The sequence below is a fragment of the Colobus angolensis genome, unplaced genomic scaffold, assembly GCF_000951035.1.
Source record: "Colobus angolensis palliatus isolate OR3802 unplaced genomic scaffold, Cang.pa_1.0 Scaffold78, whole genome shotgun sequence".
Taxonomy (NCBI): domain Eukaryota; kingdom Metazoa; phylum Chordata; class Mammalia; order Primates; family Cercopithecidae; genus Colobus; species Colobus angolensis.
The window spans coordinates 2,969,295-2,987,485 of record NW_012121598.1 but is presented as its reverse complement, the minus strand read 5'-3'; the positions used below and the strand labels follow the sequence as shown (position 1 = coordinate 2,987,485).

General features: G+C 40.8%; 1 long non-coding RNA gene across 1 annotated transcript in view; it reads left to right on the top strand.

Annotated features, from left to right (window-relative positions):
* Positions 1–16,685: 16,685 nt before the first annotated feature.
* LOC105502176 overlaps positions 16,686–18,191 on the top strand; it is a 43,184-nt gene continuing 41,678 nt past the window's right edge. The window contains exons 1-2 of the long non-coding RNA XR_001000293.1: positions 16,686–16,793; positions 17,941–18,068. This is a non-coding gene — a long non-coding RNA (uncharacterized LOC105502176). The remainder of the gene's footprint in view (positions 16,794–17,940; positions 18,069–18,191) is intronic.

The window sequence follows — 18,191 nt, the reverse complement described above, 5'->3', positions numbered from 1 at the left end:
CAATCCCTCCTGCTCCTCTTCTTTTCCATCTTCATCTCCATCTTTCTCTCCCTCTCCTTCTTCTTCACCTTTCTCTCTCCCTTCCTTCCTTGCTGACATCTTTTCTCTCTCTCTCTCTTTATCTTTCTCTTTTTTACAATCCGTTAAAAAGGGAAGAAGAAATCTTAGCTCTAGGGCCATACAGAGGCTTCTGATGATAGTCTGCAGCCCCTGCTCTAATCTACAGCATTGATTCTAATTGTGTTATTTAAGACTGTTTTCATGCAATTAATATAAAACGAAGCCCAAAATTGCTTAAGCAAAGGGGAAAGGGGAGCTTATTGGGTTATGTCAATAAAGAATCTGGAAGAATCTTTAATTTCAGGTGGAGCTCACCCCAGAGGTTTACAGCTTTATCCCCAGGGGCTTCATATCTCTATGCTTCTCTCAGCTCTGCCCTCTTCAGTGAATGGGCTTTGTCCTCACCTGGCTCCCTTCATTGCTGCAGAAATGTCTGTCATATTTCCAACCAGCACATCCTTTTACATATCATCCAAAGAAAACTCTTCCAATAGCTCTCTTGGAAAGTGAAAAACCTTCTTTCTTAAGGGCTTCCAATAAACATCTCCCATTTCATTGGCTCATATTGAGTGAACTGCCCATCTCTGAACCAATAACTGTAACCTGGAAATGGACTCGTCTTACTATCCTAAGATAATTTCACCTAAATATTTTGGGCTATGGAAAAGGAATGGTTGTCCCAATGGAAATATAGACTACTATTATACAAAGAGTGCTCCAGGGAGCAGTAACGTCAGCATCACCAGAGAGAAATGCAGAGTCTCAGGTCCTACTCCATGCCTACTGAACCAGAAGCTGTGTTTTCACAAGACCCCCAAGTGACTCATCTGCACATTCATGTTTGAGAAGCACTGATTACTCTTACTAAGAAAGGGGAACGAATGCTGAGCAGAAGCAACAGGTAACTGCTACAGAAATTTCTTTGTGATGGTGTTAAATTGATTTTGACAGCATTTTCCATAGAGAAGATTACAAGATGATTTGAGCAGTTATCATTTATCAGTTTGAATGTTTTCGGTGACAAATAGGAAACCTCCAACTCAACAGTCTTAAAGAATAAGGAAAGAATATCTTACAAACAAAATGTTACACAGTAGAGTAGCTCTCAGGTTTGTTAATTATTTTTAAAACCTTTCCTTGAAGATTCCCAGTGGGCTTCTTCTCACATTTCATTGGCCAGGACTGGCATCCCTGCCCACTTCTAAGCCTGTTTCTACCAAAGGAAGTCTGCATCACTGGCTTGGGCAATTCAGAATGTACCTGTGACTCATGAGAAGGAGAGGACACCCAACCAAATCTGGTCCCCATCAGCGGGGAAGAAGGGCCATGGATATGCAGGGACCAGCCACAACATCTCTGGTATATTCGTGAAATTTCCTAAGATTGCTACTATTTATGCCAATAATTATTCTAGGATGCTTAATTTCTTTTTCATTTCCTATCATTTTATAGCCCTACCTTAAAATAAATAACTTCATTTGTTTATGTATCGTTTAACACGAAGCAGGAATAATTTTTAGTGAGAAAAGGAAAATAGGCAAACAGCAGGAAAGAGTTTCCATATTCTGACTTCTGATTGAGTGTGACAAAAGGCAACATAAATAAAAAAGACACTTGACAGAATCCTTTACAAAAGAGATCTTATTTGTTTTGTGTTTGGGCAGCACAGCCTCCTTTTCTGAAGCCTGTAGCTGGGGGTCAGACTGTCTGTATCCAACAGGATCACTAAAATTTTTGGCATTGTGCTACTTAAGCCTGGGGGTACGCATTTAAATTGTCATATTTGATCTGCCTCACGATGACATTCTTCTGCAAGCAAAGAAAAAAAACAGAGTATGTGGTTGTTGTGAAAGAATAAAACGAGATACACTTGCCCATCGTGCAGGGAAGTTGGGGGTTTCTTAACACTTAGACTTGTTTTCCTTCATTAAGGCTAAATACCAAATTCATTCTCAGTTTCCTGAGAACAAGGCCCAGTGCTGGGGTGAGTTAGAAGGCAGTTAATTATGCCCAATGCTGTGTCAATCCCCTATTGAAGATGTAAGTGCTTGCAAGGAAAGGGTGGACAATCCGGAGCCCCCCAGGGGCTGCAGCCTGTGAATGGATGGCCTCTCTTCAGGGCTCTGTTTAATAAGGGGGCTCTGCAGCAACCCTGGGCCCCCTGCCTTGTGACCCGCCAGTCCGTTGTGGTAGGCGGCAGTGGGTGGTTTTGCGCTGGCTTTATTTGGTTGTTGAATGGATGGTTTCCTCATGATTTCCTTTGTTCCCATTTTATTAGCAATCTTCCCGTGCAGACGAGTTTTGGACAAGTGTGGATGCTGGAAGGAGTTCTATTAAGGATTTCACAGGCTTCAAAATGGTCACGCTGGCACTTCACCAGTCTCCAGTAGGTTTTACCCTTAAGGCCTGGTTGTTTTTGTACATTCTTCTTGGATTTTACAACAGTAAGAGCATTTACCATAAATGAGGTTCACATAGCTGCCAAGACCTGTGTCAGGCCCTTTAAGTGCAACAGCTCATTCAGTGCTTTCAGCCACCCTTTGCCATGGGTAATATTATTTCCATTTACTGGGTGAACAACTGAAGTTCAGAGAGGCTGTGACTTGCTCATGGTCACACAGCAAGTAGATGATAGATCTACAGGTAAAACACAGCTTTAATTTACACTGAAGACTGTGCTCTTTCAGGCCCAAGGGTGAGAGGACCCTTGGCTTCACCCGTTATTTGGTTTTATTTATAACACATTTGCAGCCTCCTAAGGAAGAAACACATTGGAGGCAGAGCAGAGCCCAGGATCGGAGGCTAAAGGTTTGGAAACCACAGGCTCACGGACTGTCCTTTGGGTTGTACTAGTGAAAAACCAGGAAACATGAACTTCACTTGGGTGCTCCAGGCCCTCAAATTATCATTTGGGGTGGGTCTCTGCTTCTCCAGGTTGGAGACCTTTCTTTGTTTATTGCTGTATTCCCAGAAACTAAAAGTGCCTAGCAAATATACAAAAAGTACTATATTAGTCAGGGTTCTCCAGAATGAACAAGATCTCTCTCTCTCTCTCTCTCTCTCTCTCTCTCTCCCTCTGTGTGTGTGTGTGTGTGTCTGTCTACATGCACATACACATACCATATATATATATATATATATGAAGATATTTATCATAAGATATTGGCTCTTGAGATTACGGAGACTGAGAAGTCTCATGATCTACAATCTACCTTCGGCAAGTTGGAGACTCAGGAGAACCAGCAGTATAGTTCAGAGGCCTGAGGTTCAGAGAACTGATGGGATAGATTCCAGTCTAGATCTGAAGGCCTGAGAAGCAGAAACACCAAGGGCAGGCAGGAGACGATGGCCCAACTCAAGCAGCTAGGCAGGGTTAATTTAATCTCCCCCTATCCCCCTGCTCCTTCTGTTGTTCTACTCAGGCACTCAGCTGATTGGATGAAGCCCACTCACATCAGGGACGGCCGTCTGTTGTACTCAGTCCACCATGTCAAATGCTCATCCCTTTCAAAAAACCCCCTCACACTGAAGGTGAGACACACCCAGAAACAGTATTTAGCCAGTTATCTGGGCATCCCATGAGCCAGTCAAGTTGACACATAAAATTAAACACCCCAAGCACCAAATGCATCTGAATGGATGGAGAGGAGTGGTGGGGAGTACTGTAAAGGAGTAGGTTCCACTTATTTCTTTACTTAAAAAAAAAATAACCAGAGCATATTATTTTTAATTTGCAGTTCAAATTTTAAATTATTGCTGTGTGACATTGGACTAGCTACTAATCATCTCTGAGTTTTAAAGATAATAATATCTGTCATGTGGTTTTATTGGGAGGATTGAATAAAATGAGACAAGGAGCATAGAGTTTAGCACAATTTCTGAATGAGGCAGGATTTTGATAAATGATGCTTATTGTCATCATCATCATGGTATTTTTGCTAATATTGGGAATAGTAATGTCAGGTCTCTTTCTAACAGAATGAGGGGCTTGGCTGTCTAGACAGTTGTGTTTCATGACTCTCAGAAAAGGAGTTTCTTGTCACTTGCTCACATTGCTCTGCAGGAAATGGGCCTGGAATCCTGGCCATGGTGGGCAGGGTATCTATGGATTTCCATTTTCCACACCAATTGCATATTTCACAAGTCTGTTTCCTGGTGGCTGACTGCCCTCTCATTCCTGACCTACCGGAACCATCATCATTTCAAGAAACAAACATAGGAATATTCCCCTTCCAGGTAAGATAGAGCCTAACCAGCATTTTCCCCAAATGAGTATTTTAAAACTAGAGATTTGTATGGCTCATTTAGAACCATTTTACCAGAAAAGGCAGCCGCAGGGAAAATGACTTAAAAGGACATGTGAAAGATGGACTCAGCTTGTCTTCGTGGTAACAGAAATATTGCTATTATTAATATCATGCACTTAAAGAGTGCTGCTTTCCCAAGGAGCTCAAAGCATTGCACATATATTATCTTATTTCTCCTTGCCATATGCAAGGGAGGTAAAAGACAGAAATAGGCAATCTTCAGAAAAAATAAATAAATAAACACTGTTTACTGAAGTACCCTTGGGTTGGACTGGAACCAGATCAAATCATCCCCGTTTGGTAGGGAGAGAGATAATGAATCATATTCCTGGGAGCGCCTGACCTCCTGTTGCACTTTGCTGAACGCTGGGGGAGGTACACCAGTGGGAGGTGAGAATGTCCCTTGAGTGAGTGACCTGCATCGACACCTCGGGGAGAGACAGTACGCTATGAGTTTCCGGACTTTTCAGCTGCCTTCTGAATTCACAGGTGGTCTGGGGGTCCCACTTTCACTTGGAACTGCACACCCTTCTGAATGAGAGACAGGTCAGTGCCTGCCCTGTGGCATTTTGTTGATCTGACGTCTTGGCTTCTGATCTTGGGTGTTCATGCACTTCTCCAGGTAGAGTCAGGAGTGTTCCCCATTACACAAAACCTTGCCCTCTGAAGGATATTGGACACATTTAGCGTTAGGTAGTAGAAGAGGCACTGGATTGGGCTCTCCTGTTGCATCAGCAAGGGAAGATTCAATACAATGTCACACACCTAAGAAGCAGTCCGTGAGTTCAGGCATTTATTTCACGGTCTACACCCTCGGCCAGAATCTACTGCATACATGTCACACTCATGTTCACTCTGAGTGAAATTTGTCTCAACAGAGAGCTAGCAGTGAAGGGCTTCAAGCCCATATTAGATAAATGCTATGCTGTGTCTGAATTGGAGCCTGACAGGGTCATCTTTCTCATTTATAGGTGGTGGGGACTTCTGAGGAAGTGAGAGGCTTTGAGGACAAGAAGGACCACTCCAAAGGCTCCCTTGGGACTGTGTGGGGGAGAAAGCTTTACATGTCAGAATCTGATAGACTTGCTCTTCCAATTCCAGATCCATGTGTACTTATCCGTAGGTTCTTGGAAAGCTCTTTACATAGTCTGAGTCTCTGCTTCCTCATCTGTAAAACTAGCATCATAACCTATGAGGGTGCAGTTTTAAGGTTTTAAGACACATGACAGGTTCTTCCTCCTGAAGGGGAACTCAGATAAGACTGTGGGAAACATATACTGGCTCGAGAAACCTTACCTTTCTGTTTTGCTTCTAGGTTTAGGTAGCTTAGAGCCCTCGGTATTTCCAGGAATGGTAAAATTGAATACATCCCTTTGGGAAAACTCCAGGAAAATGCTGGCATTTCATAACTATTTACTGTGAGAACATTTGTTCATTTGTTTAGTTGGTCAGTGAGAGAACAAATCCTTAGTAAACTTGTTGGGCACTGGGCTAAATATTACAGATAACAACATGACGGAAAAAGACCCAATCCCTGCCCTCAAGGAGTGGCAGCTGTTGTATTTGGTTGATTTTCCCCCCAACTGATGATATTAAAACCCCACGTGGCCTGAGTAGAGTTGCTGAAAGAACAGTGAAAGGAAACAGCAAATGCTCCTCTGAGTTTACATAGCCCTGGGAGTTGGCAATTCCAACCACAATTACAGTCTTTTCTGTCAAGGTTGACCTTTAAGGAGATTGCCTCAATTATAAAAGGTCAACATCTCCTGGTTCTGGCACAAGCAAGTCCTGAGCTCGGTAATAAAATATAGCCAAATAAGCCCATGGAGGTCTCTTACCTCTGCCATCCAGCAATGGCCTGTGACTGTTAGACTTCTTTGGAACATAGTGGTCATGTAGCTGTCAGATACAAGGTGTGTGCTGGGAAATTTGTATTTACATCTTAATGTCAGTCAGCCTGTGGACTTTTAAATTAGCAATTCAAAATTTGCTTTTATAGCTAGTCATTACTCCTAAATGAATCAATTTCAAGGATTATGCACTTCTCCATACAAAAGTTAAGGTATGTGAGTTAAGGCTATAGTATGTAACCTGGACTCATTCCTCTAGGTATGAGGGCAAGTGGGCAAGAACATGCTGTATAAGTTCCTGCTTTTCATCTTGCTGCCTTGACACTTCTGGATTCAAACTCCAAAAAGATAAATTACATCTTTTGATGTAATCTGTAAGGATAATAGTGACTCTTGACCTCATTGTAATGCCCTGCTGTGAAGCTCTCCATTTTTGTGGACTGCAAGACTCCATCACTCCAGACCCAAAGAGTAGAAGACAGACCAGGTAGAATATTTTCTTCACAGGGACAAGACGAAGAAGAGTTCATAGAGAACAGTGAGCTGGGTAAGACTCACGGTGAGTCTGTGGAACTGACTTCCCACCTGCACAGTTTCTTCTGTGCACCAAATGCAGCTCTATGTTCGCATCCACTCCACAGAGATGTCCTGTGTGTCACCAGACAGGAAAACTGGTTTATTGGGCCAGTGGCACAGAATCAAGCTGGGGACTAACTTTTCTTAATTTTTAAAATTTCATTTTAATTAAGTATTGATTTATTTATTGATATAGGGTCTGGCTCAGTAGCCCAGGCTAGAAGTGCGGTGGCATGATCTCAGCTCACTGCAACCTCTGTCTCCTGGGCTCAAGCGATCCTGCACTTTTTCATATAGCTTAGATTTCCTCATCAGGGGACTGGAATTTCCAACTCTTGTGCCCTTGATATTTGAGTTGCTTTTTAAGCTCTAGTTTTCAGTCACTGGAAGATCTTTTGATAAAATACTATTATAGCACTTCTTTGCTTACTCTTAGAATAATGCTGACAGCAGAACACTTTCTGATATGGTGGTTAGATGTTTGCATTGGCTTTTGGATAGTATGTCAGTTGTTAAAATTCGGACTTTTCATAACATAGAAAAGAGCTTCTCACTTCTGGGCCACAAGGTTTATGGATGAATTGAAATTTCTATAATTATATCCGAACAATTTTAGGCATACACATTTTTCTGGGGGAAAAGAGCTGATGTTCTTATCAGACACTCAAAGCAGTCAGTGACCTAGAATAAATGAAAAACCACCAATCTAAACAAGGTTTCCTTAACTTCGGTAGCTGGTAGGTCACTGGGAGAGATTAAAGGTCAATTGTAAATGGAGATAGAAGCAGTAGGGAAGGTCTGTCTGCAGTAAAAGAAGGTGATTCTCAGACCCCTAGAAAGTGTGAGTATTGTCATCATGGGCCTGGAGCCTGGTTCACATGGAATGTATTTTGGCTTTTGTGCCTGTATTCTGGCTTCACAATAGACATCATTCCATCGCTCTGTGATGAGTTTTTTATGGAAACACCTTGTCCAGAGAAGCACCTTACTTACTTCATTACACATTAATTGTAATTTCATGGGCTTCTTATTGCCAACAAATAGGAAAGCCTTGCCAATATGAATTGTATTGTATTCTGGTAAGGTGCAGTTTTACTTGTACAGTATCAGAGGAACACCATTTTTGTACCCAGTTTTCTGTGTAAATAGTAATGGAAAGTAAAAAGCCTAAAGCCAATGAGGAGAACTAATAGAACCCAGATCATACAACAAAGGCTATGGAGAGAAGAAATGATTCATAAAATGAAAGAGAAGCATTTAAACCCTTCCTAAGTAATAAACTCAGAGAGATTAGAAAATATATTCACAAAACAAGATTCAAATGCCATAAAAAGACACTGAGAGAACAAGAAAAATGAAAAAGCCTCTACTGATTAAGATATAATTGCCAAAAGTAACCAAAAAATCAGTAAAAGAATTAAAGTCTATGGTATTTCTGAGAAAATAGAAGAAAAAGACAGAAATGGGGAAAAAAATGCAAAAAACGGTAAGAGACATAGGGCAAGGAAACATCTAGGGAGTGCATATTGGATTAATAAGCTTCTTAGAAAGAAAGAATTAAGAAAACAAAGGGAAGTAAATAATCAACAGAAAATGTAATTTCCTCAAAGCCGCAATACTGGCACCATCCAATGGAAAAGACTTACAAAGTGCTGATTCCAAATAATAGAAAGAAACCTTCTCTAGACATAGTCTTGTGAATTCAGAACACCAGGGATAAAGAGAAGACCTGTAAATCTTTCAGAAATTATTTTCCGAAATCCCTACAAAGGAAAAAGAATGCAACTGGCATCAGTTTTTTCAAAAAGCAAGGTTAGAAGCTAGAAGACAATGAAACAAGAAACTTCAAATTTGATGGAAAATGATATTCAAGCTCAAAGTTTATGTCCACTCAAATGGGAGTTCAGAATAGAAAGCCTTTTGGACAGTAAGTATTTAGAAAATGTACATCTCATTACGGATTAGTTTGAAATATCAGGTTGAAAAAAGTGGAGGAAAAGGGGCAGTTGAGCAGCTGCCAGAGAGAGTTGACAAAATTAGGCCACAGCTTTAGACCCGTGGGACACCACTCCCAGCTCCATGGAAGGCTGAACATGCAGTTTGTCTCACGGTTGCCACTGGCCTTGGGCACTGGACACCCTAATACCACTGTCTTGGGGTCTACACAAATTCATCACTCTGGCCACTGCCGTCAACCCTACCAGCCAGACTTAACACTTCATGGTGCCCACTTCCTTGAGTCATTAGTTCTTAATTTAAAGCCTTGAGTAGCAAAATTTGATAGGCAAATTCTAGGTAACTTGTTCATGGCCTCAACGCAAAGGATATCAGCAAAGTAGACTGGGGCATTTTGAGCTTTCAATAGAGGAACTTGGGCTTTGACTCCAAAAGACACACCCTGTGGGAAATTCCCCTACATAAAAAGAGAGTTTGGGTTCTGAGTATAAAAATATTTACAAAGTCTTTGCAAGATAACTTGGACATGTTTGGTGATATGTTCGAGGCAAAAGCACAAACTGAAATGAAAAAAAATTAGAAACTCCAAGGAAAACAAAAGAAGGAGAGTAATGGTCCAACCGTGAAGCAAAGTCAAATGTAAATTGATTTTAGAGAATTAATTGAGTATAATGGGAAAACATGCTTTTAGCTTTGATGCTAGAAACTTTTGCTACCAGTGACTCAAGGATCCCAAGGTGAGACCTACAAAGAAGAGGTAATCCTGGCATGCTGTTCAATACAGCAATGAACAGCATTTACACGATCATGATAATGTAAACAGGTTTAGGTTTTTGTTTCCAATGTTTACCATCAGTTTATACGAAGTACATTTGCTTGTGATTGCAGAACGGAATGTAAACAACTTTGACAATGCTAATGGATGGGTGACAGGGAGGCATGTAGAGGGTGGAAGGAGAAAAGGTACAGGAAAAAGTAGGATACAAATACATTCATCCTACATTTAAGCCTACATTTGCATGGAGTTGGTTTTTTGTGGTGATTTGTTTTCTATTTTCATATTGATACTGCCTGAATTTCAGTTTTAGAAGATATCAGCAAAGATCTGCAACAGAAAACTGTATTTTCAAACTAAGCTTCTTACTTTGACAGAAGTTGTTGAGTTCCATAATTAATTCTTGTCTGTAGATCAATGGATTGCATAAAGGTAGATCAACCTTGACAGAATGGAACAAATACAATCATTAGTAATGTCCTAACAATGCAGAACAATTGGCTGTGAATTTAGGTCAGTGTGTTTGCCTTGAAACACTTTTACTCTATACTATTTCATACTTGACCAGTCCTTTCTGTGTGTTTGACATGTTTTGTAATTGTTTTGTAGGCAATTTGGAATCTCTAATATAAAAATTATGTATGTATTTAAGAGATATGAATGTGCAGAATATGGACAGCATAGTTAACTAGAGGTTTTAACATAAGACAGGAAACAAGGGCATAAGTATAGTAAGATTTTGGAATAGTATCCATGGTTAGAATATGGGAGTTGAATGTGCAGGGAGAGGAGAAGAAGTCTGCTGAAGTATGGGAGTGGAGCAGCGCTGTGTTTCCAGAAGACAAAAAAATCTGGATCTGGAGTCAGTATTTCACAGTTCCTTCACAGTGGGAGCTTCAGATTTGGCAGGCAATGTCACGGGCCCAAGAAGGGGACCTCCTTATGCAGACAGGGTGGTACCTGCTTTTTTAATCATCAAAAACTCGACTTCCAACAGACCAGGTTTTTGGGTTACTTCCTCATTTCCATGGATCATCTCTTGTGGCTGTAAGAAAGATACAGCAGCATAGGCATATTTTATTTCCTTGAAAGTTAGTAGACTTGTCCTCTTTTCTGAGGTTTCCTTTATATTCAGCTGGGTGAGAGACTTAGGGAGAACTCTAGGTTTGCCTGGAAAGGAATTTACTCCTCTTGCCAATTAGAAAGCACAAAAGAAGCCAGTTTCTATAAGCTTCCCAAGAGATGCATGTTCATGAGTAAAATGCTTTCTATTACTCCTTCACCTAATATGTCCTCTTTTCTTCAATGTTAGGTTCAGAATTCTTTTTAAAAATTATTATTATTATTATTATTTGAGACAGAGTCTCGCTCTGTTGCCCAGGCTGGAGTGCAGTGGTGCAACCCCAACTCACTGCAACCTCTGCCTCCTGCATTCAAGTGATTGTTGCGCCTCAGTCTCCTGAGTAGTTGGGATTACAGGCGTGTGCCACCACGCCTGGCTAATTTTTGTATTTTTAGTAGAGATGGGATTTCTTCATGTTGGCCAGGCTGGTCTCAAACTCCTGGCTTCAAGCGATCTGCCTGCTTCAGCTTCCCAAAGTGCTGGGGTTACAGGAGTGAGCCACTGTGCATGGCCTTAGGTTCAGGATTCTTAACAATTTTTGTAAATATTTGAGAAGAATCTCTGAAGACAAATGATAAGCTTGATGGATAGTTCCAGTGCCTCCAGCTTTAATCTTGTTGCATTCAGGTGAGCACACATTCCCTTGGCCATGAGTTAGGCAGCCGTACCCAAAAACAGTCAGGTTAATTTCATACACTCCTGGTCATAATTTTAGTCATCAAAAGACTGTCCTTTATGTTTTTCAAGATTTCTTCTGAAACCTTTGACGAAGGATGCCTCTTAGTTTCTGTTGTTAATGCAGGATAGATCAAAACATTTGCTCATTCTTATTTGTGAGAAAGGTCATCACTATTACTGCTTCTCACCATACCCTTGACCTCCACCCCATCTGGCCCTTTTTAATTATAGTGTACATGACTTGCCAAGAACAGAGTTCTTGGGCTGTCTAAACTGAACTCTTGATCTTTGTCTTCACTGTTCTTTCATCTGTCTTCTGCTCGTGAAGACATCTTCATCTTTCCAAATGCTGATGCCAGGAACTTGGAGCATTCCTTGATCTCTATTTTTTCATCACTCACTCTATACAATCTCTTCCAAGTTCTATAGATTTTATTTTGAGTCCATCCACTATCTAAGTCTATATTCCCTCGAGACTAAGCCACCTACATCTCTTTCCCAAACACCAAAAATAGCCTCACTAGTTTCTTGCTTTCTTTCTTGGGCCCTTGTAGTCTATTCTGCACATGATTTTTAGAGTAATCGTTTTTGGAAAAAAACAAAACAAAACAAAACACAGTTGTCATCCTGTCACTGTTGAGCTTAAAATCTTCCAGTTGGCAGTCAGTATACTTAAAGTACAAATTTCTTGACATGGTTTGCAGCAGGTTTTGATGCAGGCCTTGCCTCCAACTCCAACCTCATCTTAGCCCATCCTCCTCCTGACCCCAAGCCCTTTGCTTATATCAGCCTCCTTCCATTTAGTTGAATGTGGCCAAGCTCTTTTTTACTTTGAGGCCACCACACACCTAAACAGTTCTTTCTCTCAGTCTTCACCCAGATGATTCCTTCCTGCCTTTCAAATCTTCCTTTCATTACCACTTCCTTAAAAACGTTCCCTGTGATTTCCAAGGTATGCAAGATCCTCTGGTCATACTACTTGCACCACAGAATTTATCACACTTTGAACTGACAGGTTATTGTATGTGCATGTATGTATATTTGTCTAACATCTATCTTCCCAGTCAAGCATGTGTTCCATACAAGAGGGGACTTTATCTCATTTATTTTTCTATTCCCGATAGAATACCTAGCATGTGGTAACTGCAGAAAAAATTGTTGAGTGTTTGAGTGAATGGAGCTTAGCCTATTGAGGGACAACTACTGTATCGTTAGAGCTCTCAAATATGTGGTCCTGAGTTTTGAGTACTCAACTGAGAAGCCACATAAAAATTTGAGGTTTGATTTGACATTAGTGAGGACAAGGGCAAACCCTGCTGCAAACGTGCAGAAAAGAAGGGACATGGGCCAATGGGATTAGGGAAAGGCAGAAGTAAGAAAGGATAAAGAAGAGGCCAGGCTAGACTTGCATTTGTCACATCTGTGAACAGCTGCTTGCCTTTAGAGCTGTGTTCTTCTATACAACTGTAGTATGAGTCACATATATGACTTTATATTTTCTAACAGCCACATTATACAATAAAAAACTTATGAAATTGATTTTAATAAATTATTTTAATTTATTCAATATTACAAATGATTACTATTTTAACATGTAATCAATATAGAAAATTAACCAGATAGTTTACATTCTTTTTTCATATAAGTCTTTGAGATCTGCTCTGTACTTTACACCCACAGCCCATCTCAATTTAGATCAGCCATATGTCAAGCACTCAATAATCACAATTGGCAGGCTGATGACTACCATATTGGACAGAGCAGGCTTATAGGCTCTTTCTTACATTAGTCTACTTGGTTGCTATGACAAAATACCATAGACTGGGGGGCTTAAGCAACAGACAATTCTTCTCACAGTTATGGAGGCTGGGTAGCACTAGATGAGGGTACCAGTATGGCTGAATTCTTGGTAGGGACCTGCTTCCTGGCGTGCAGACTGCCATGTCTAGTTGTGACTTGGCATGGCAGAAAGAGAGAGAGAACTGTGGTGCCTTCCTCTTCTTATAAGGACATTACTCCCATCATGGGGGCCCCATCCTTGTGACCTCATCTAAACCTAATTACTCCCAACTGCCTTAACCTTCAGGATTAGGGCTTCAACATAGGAATTTGAATGTTTGGTCCATAACTCCTAAAAGGTTTATTGGCACTGACCATGAGCTTGCCCTGATTTTCTCCTAGTGGGATATTATCATGATTCCTTGCAACTTTAATCCTCCTCCAGGCTGAGGGTAGTGAGTAAAGCTCACATGTAAAAGAGGAAGCTTTTGTGCGGCTCCAGATCAAAGAACTACAATGGAATGTTCAGGAGGCTGATTGTACTTAGAACTTTAAACAATCAGAACTTTCAGGAAACAAATGAGATGCTCTCTCTTGCACTTCTTGTCATTAGAAGGGCCAAGTAGCAGCTGATGTGCACTTGGGCCAGGATTTGATAATTCAATGAAGACTTCTATCAGACAATCCCTGAAGTCCCTTTGAATCATGAGGTTCTATAATTGAATTAAACTTGAAACATTCCTCCAACAAAACATACTATTTTTCTTTCTTTTCTTGGCCTTCATTTAGAAAGCATTAGCAAATGCTTTAGAAAGCATTTTGTTTTCAGAGCAAACAAGTTTTCATCTATAGCTACACATACATAGAGAAATGGAGAACTTAGGCAACTACTCCAATAATTTTAGAGAAAAAATAGTGAAAACATTTGAGGCAAGGGATATCCCTTTAACCGCTTGTTTCCAGACTGTAGTTTTGTTAGGATGAACTAGGCCTACATGAGTTTTTTTCCCTCCATAGCATGTTAGACTAATTTACAATCTATATAATGTATGTTAGAGATGGCAGCTTATTTTAATTTTTATTTTATTGTTACTATTATTATTTTTAGAGACAAGGTCTCACTCTATTGCCCAGGCTGTAGTGCAGTGGCACAAACATAGCTCACTGCAGCCTCAAACTCCTCGGCTCAAACAATCCTCCCACCTCAGCCTCCTGAGTAGTTAGGACTACAGGCCCCCGTCACCACACCCAGCTAAGCAGCTTGTTTTTAAAATGAAATCATAATTACACAATTGTATATGAAATTATGTAACATTTACAAATAGACCAATTTTCTATACTGCATAACGCAGTCAACCTGGTAAATACTGACTTACTATAGCAATGTCTCATATTATTAAATCTGTACATTTTACTTTCTGTTTGTTGCCAGGAATGGCTTTGTGAGGTCTAAGCCTATTCGATGCTAAGCTCTTGCCTTCCTAATTCTGAGAAGACAGAACTCAGTCCAGCTAGACAAGTAGTAATTCTACTGCTTTTAACCCAGGAGACAAAATATTAACACTTTTTTTGAAAAGAGAAGAATACAAAGAAGCTGATAATACGGAGAAGAGTGAATTTTGCAATCATAAGCAGTCCATATTTTTATTTGCTTTTTTAAAGGACTAAGGGTTAAAGTTGTTTCTAGAAATCTGCAAATTTTCTTTTTTCCTTTTTTTTCTGTTTTTTTTGACACAGAGTCTCGCTCTGTTGCCCAGGCTGCAGTACAGTGGCACAATCTCAGGTCATTGCAAGCTTCCCCCCCTGGGTTCACGCCATTCTCCTGCCTCAGCCTCCCGAGTAGCTGGAACTACAGGTGTACGCCACCACACCTGGCTAATTTTTTGTATTGTTTAGTAGAGACGGCGTTTCACCATGTTAGCCAGGATGGTCTCGATCTCCTGACCTTGTGATCCGCCCACCTTGGCCTCCCAAAGTGCTGGGATTACAGGTGTGAGCCACCACGTGGGGCCAAATTTTCTATATTATTTTCAGTGTGCAAGTGCTTCCTGTAATTGTGAAGAGTCTGTTATTAACTCTATCAACTCAGATATATTCTCCATGTGTTCCTCAATCCTTATGCCCTGATTCCTGCCCCATATGCACGTACTGCCCCCCCACACATAGGTGTGTCTGTGTGCACACACACTCACATATACACAAATACGCAGCAATAGGAGTCTACTCTGTTAAGTCAGAAAATTTGCTCTCTCTGTTCTCAGGTGAGGTAACAGAATGCCTTTGTTCTTTTTATATCTTCCTAAGTTCTTTGTATCATATCAGTTACCAGAGTCCTCTAAGACTAAGTTCAAAGCCTTTAGCTCTATGCCCAAAGAGTAGTTTAAAGCCATGGAAGAATCTATCCTTGTCTTATTTAGAAAGGATTTCTCTCAGATGAAAATGGAGGGCTCTTTCTTTCTTTAACTTTATTGTTTAATACACTCGCTCATGCATGCAAGCATTGATTCATCCAGTAAATGTTATTTCTGCACACCTACTTTATGCCAGCCTATGAGGAGAGTTAACCCCATACTATGTCCTTACTTAGCTCACAAAGAAGCAAGGGATACATTCATCAAAACACTAACTTCATGACAACATGACAAATTAGGTAGTGGACAAGTGTGCTCAGTGTCAGGGGTGGGCGTGCTGAAGAGGGAGTGACGAGCTCTGCCTGCCTCCCAGAAGAGATGGTATTTGAGCCAGGCCTTCAGGAATGCTGTGCACTTCTAGAACTTGGCAGAGGGTGAGGGGCTGCAGCCTAGGAGAGGGAACAAAGAAGGAAAGCACAGAGAATGTGTGGGAGCAACAGGTGGTATGAAGTGACTGGAGTTGAACTCAAGGTTGCAAAAGCCAAGGGTGGGCAGGTTGTGAGGAGCATAAGGGCTGGGTCTGTCCTGGGAATTTGCCTACTTCTTTCTTGACCTTCAGGATATTTTTAAATTCTAAGTATAAAGACGGAGATTAGAAAGTTTTCTGCAATGTTGGATTAGAAAATATGAGAAACAATCAGGCTACATTTTGGTGGTGGTGGCCACAATAATGACGACTTCCTCCTCCTCCTCCTCCTCTTCCTCCTTCTCCTCCTCCTCCTCTTTCTTCTCCTCCTCCTCCTCCTCTTCCTCCTCCACCTCCTTCTCCTCCTCCTCCTTCTTTTTCCTCTTCTTCTTCTTCCCCTACTCCTTCTTCTTCTCCTCAATTATCTTCCTCCTCCTTGTGCTCCTTCTCCTGTTATAAAATAGTAGGAATGCATGATTTTGTTGTAATTTTGCAAACAATGATGCATGGAATGCCTGGGGAAATTTGGGTGCCACTCTGTACTAGTTTTCTATTCAGAAACAAGATGAAGTTATCTCATACACATAAAATGTTAATGAGTTGAGGCTCTGTGCCCACTGTGAACTACCCATGGCCTGGATCTGCTGTGGAGAACTCTGGAGATTGCTGGGTAGAATGTCAGAATTCAAGTGACCTCAAAGCCCTATTGTGACCAAATGGCTCTTGGTATGAATAGGGATGTTCACACTCAGGCCTGTGACCACAGACAAAGTAACCAGCCCACCATCCCTAGATGATTTTGCAGTCTTTGCACACCAGAGTGGCCATAGGCTTGTTTTCTTCTGGAGTAAGCCTGCAGATCCTATGAGTGAGTAGGAAAATCTAATGTGAAAATATGTGCCTTGCACAGGTTGTGATATCCAAAAAGTTACCACAGGGGAAAATGACGAATTAACCTTGTTGATTCTGGAGAGCCAGTACTTAGATCCTACGAGCCAAGACCACGTTAGTTTGCCAGGCAGGTTAGACTAATCAGAGTTGGCCAGGATATTTTGCACATTCAGACAAAGCCTGGAGCCCCACAATTGTTTCTTGGCCTGACTTTCGATAAGCACTCCCTGTACATAGGGTTACTTCTGAACCTCCATTGTTGACCTAAGCAGGTTACTACTCCAGCCTCTAAAGGACCAGTGCAGCAGACATCCAGCCTTGCAAGCTCACAGTCATAAACATTTTTCTGAGCCCACATAAGCCCATCCCAGAAACACCTTCATGCATTTCATAAAAGGATGTAAAGGATCAATGAATTGAATTTTGGCAAACCTAAGCTTCTTATACTTTAACTATTTTCTCTAAACTCTGTCTCAGCTTTCTGCATTCATCTATGACAACTCCTCATCTATCATCAGATTTCTCATTATTGATCCCCACTCTACCCCTACCACTCAAACAAGTTTGTTACTTTCTCTGTATTTGCTCAGTCAACTTTTTTCTTACCTAAATTTATCTCCCTCCAGCTCTTGTGGCTCTGGCTTACTTTTTATATTCTCCATAACACTTTCCCCAGTAACCTCTAGAAAACACAAATATCTTCCCTTTTTTCATTTGCATTTTAGTAAATATTTATTGAATGTATATTTTATGTCATTATTATGTGCTATGAAGAATATAAGGGCAAGGTAGGATATTTATGCTCAAAGAGCTTATGGTTTAAAGAAAAAAACTAGTTAGATAGACAAGGGAAAAGGTGACTAACAGTGACTAGAGGGATGAGACCACAAAAGAAATTGCATTTGAACAGAGCCTTGGTGAATGTGAATTATCGTTGATTTCTGACTGTGTTTACCACATGTTGTATCTTGTACTACGGCATGTGATTACACCTAATGTGACCGTCCTTTAAAACATACAATTTATTTCATGCCCAATTTTGTCAACTGTGGGTGGGATTGGTCTCCCTGGAAGAGAGTAAACTCCTTTCGTGCAAGCCCTGTAATCTTTTTCTCTTGTATTCTTCAGGCATACGTCCTGTGCTTCATTAGTCCTAGCTGGGTCATGGACACATTACCATCATTACAAATATCAATAGTTTGTGATTACTTCAAACAATCTGAAGTTGAAGGACCCCAGATATCCTTTAAAACAAGGTGTATTGTACAGAATTATAATAGTCTTGGTAATGACTGAGGTCAGGAAACTTTGGCTTCTTGATTGATGATTTTCCCCAGGAGTTTTTATAGCCAATCTTCTTGCTTGTTAGAATTGCTGGG